This window comes from Ailuropoda melanoleuca, chromosome 4 (assembly GCF_002007445.2).
Source record: "Ailuropoda melanoleuca isolate Jingjing chromosome 4, ASM200744v2, whole genome shotgun sequence".
Classification (NCBI taxonomy): Eukaryota; Metazoa; Chordata; class Mammalia; order Carnivora; family Ursidae; genus Ailuropoda; species Ailuropoda melanoleuca.
The window spans coordinates 60,273,815-60,275,994 of NC_048221.1; positions in this window are offsets into that span (position 1 = coordinate 60,273,815).

The window sequence follows — 2,180 nt, forward strand, 5'->3', positions numbered from 1 at the left end:
ACGCAGGAAATTCTTTTAACAATCCTTTCATTACAAAATAGACAAAAGTCTTATGTTTTATTATTTTTCTAAGATTTTATTTACTTATTTACTTATTTGACAGATAGAGAGAGAGCACGAGAAGGGGGAGCAGCAGAGAGAGAGGGAGAAGCAGATTCTCTGCTAAATAGGGACCCCGAGGCGGGACTCGATCCCAGGACACTGGGATCATGACCTCACCCAAAGCCAGAGGCTTAACTGAACCACCCAGGTGCCCCAAGTCTTATGTTTTACACAGCTATGCAGAAGAAACATTTTAACTCCGATTCTTGACGTACATGTGATTAAACCATGCGCCCCATTCCAAACCCCATATACTATCAAAATTGTGTACATACAGAGACTGCAAATCATTTGATTCTTAAGAAGGAAGAATTATGAAGTTTAAAAATTGGGCACATAGGAGATAAAACTCATACCTGTCACCATGTGCCCATGCCAATTTTTATAGGTAAAGGTACGCCCCTCAGCAAAACCCCCTCCCCCCACCCCCGCAAGGGATCATCTTGTGTCTTCCCCACTTTGGAGATCATGCACCCCACTGTGGATACCACTGGACTAGTCACTGGAGTCAAAGGAATAGTCAGAGAAAATGGAAATGAGATTTAATGGTCACCTGACTATGGTACCTGCCCCCAAATTACGGGGAAATTGACATACCAGAAATAACAGAGGAGGGAAAATAACTTCCATCCCAACTTTGTCAAATTTGAAAACTCAAAGGGCACCTGCTTCAGCTGTTCCAAGGTCATATCTAGGATGTGGTGCACAAGAAAAAAAGAGGGAGTGATTGCTTTCCCCTTCATTTTCTCAGTGAGATCTATTGTCTTTGCTGAACTTCACTAAGTAGCCATCTGCAAGCTCACTTCTTATAAACTTTAAAAGTTGAACAGAATTTTATTAACATTGACTTATAAGAGATGGAATTTGGTGTTAAATAAAGAACTCCACATCTAAAGACATGAAGTCTTTAAACTCTGCTAAAGCTTCTAACTTGAAGGCAAGCACATAAAGTATGGAATGGGAGCCAACATGTTTCAGAAAGTTCTTTACACTTTGGAACTCTATTTCTTTATCAAGGTTGGCTTTGTATTTGTTGTACAAAATCTTCAGAAGAAAATTTCACTTTTTACCAGCCATTTTCAGGCTGGGCTCAATTCACATGAACTTCTTCGAACCTTATGTTATAACTTGTTGAAATCAAACCAGCATGTCTGCATTAGTTTGATGACCCACCAACCCAGAAGCCAGCTTACCATGACAGATTAGTGAATTTGAGGTCATGGAGATAATCAGAGAGATAGATTATTGTCAGCCTTTGGAATTTTTAATTTAAAAGATCTAATATTGCATTTTATTACTTAATGTGTTATAATTTATATAGATGGATAAATTGATATAGTGCCTAAGACACAGTTTTTTGTGTTTTTTTTTTTTGACATAATTGACTTCTTTTATAGACTTACTTATTGTATGTTCAGCCTTTAGTTCTCAAGACATCCAAGGTACAAAGAAGCAAGCTAAAAAAAGGAGAGGGTGCTTGTTCCTACATTATGTTTCCAAAAATTGCCTTGTCTTTCTCCCTCTCAGTGAGCAAAGGCTACTCTTGGCTGGGGACAGTGTTCCCAGAGCTATGTGGTCTTCAAGGACAGCTTGTGTCCAGCTCACCTCACTCTTTGTCCCGTCCAGCCACACACACTCTTTCCCTCATTCATTGACTCATGAACCCATGCTCCACACTCACTTACACCCAAGAATCAGAACTAAGCTTCCTCGTATCTGCTTTCCCCCTCTATTCTCCTTCTACTTCCTCTTTCTTCAGCTCATAGGTTGCTATAGAAGGAACTCTTGGGTTCCCTCAGGTTTCATATGTGGAACCCTAACTTCCAATGTGAAGGAGGTATTAGGATGGAGGCCTGTCACATAGGTACAAGAAAAAAATGATTTTCCTTTGTGATGAGAACTCTTAGATCTATTTGCTTTCTTAACTGTTATTTAAATATACAATACAGCAGTGCCAATGACAATTATGTTGTATATTACATTCCTGGTGCTTATTTATCTTATAATTGGAAGTTTGTATTTTTTTGACTACTTTCATTCAATGATTTGTTTTATTTTATTTTATTTATTTATTTTTA